A 416-nucleotide genomic window follows, 5' to 3' on the forward strand; every position below is an offset into this window, starting at 1 on the left:
ACGGTCCCACCCTCCCTCTCCCTCAGTGCTTTCACAACGGAACAAAATAAAAGGACGTTTCCCTGCACATCCGGACGCAAGAACAATGAACAAAAAACTACTGCATTTTGCTACTGAAACAGGTCCAAGCGTTTCGAGGGAGAAAAATCACGACCCTCGAAAATAATTCCAATTACCTTTTTGTATGAAAATAATCATAATTACCTTTCTGTATGAAAATAGTTGGCTCGGTGTTATTAGACATTAGGGTCGTTTCCCCTTAGCACCTAGATTATTTATTCTATAACATGATATCCAATAATGATGCCCAATATTTTCACAAGGAAGAGAACGTCAAAGGGAGATTAGCGACATAGTTACGATTAGCCAATAATTACTATGATAAGAGACATTGCGTTTTATTATATACTTTATGT

General features: G+C 37.5%; 1 protein-coding gene across 1 annotated transcript in view; it reads left to right on the forward strand.

The window, feature by feature from the left end:
* LOC119581986 (cortactin-binding protein 2-like) overlaps positions 1-416 on the forward strand; it is a gene marked incomplete in the record, with an annotated part of 125,597 nt that overhangs the window by 119,267 nt on the left and 5,914 nt on the right.

This window comes from Penaeus monodon, chromosome 15, assembly GCF_015228065.2.
Source record: "Penaeus monodon isolate SGIC_2016 chromosome 15, NSTDA_Pmon_1, whole genome shotgun sequence".
NCBI lineage: Eukaryota > Metazoa > Arthropoda > Malacostraca > Decapoda > Penaeidae > Penaeus > Penaeus monodon.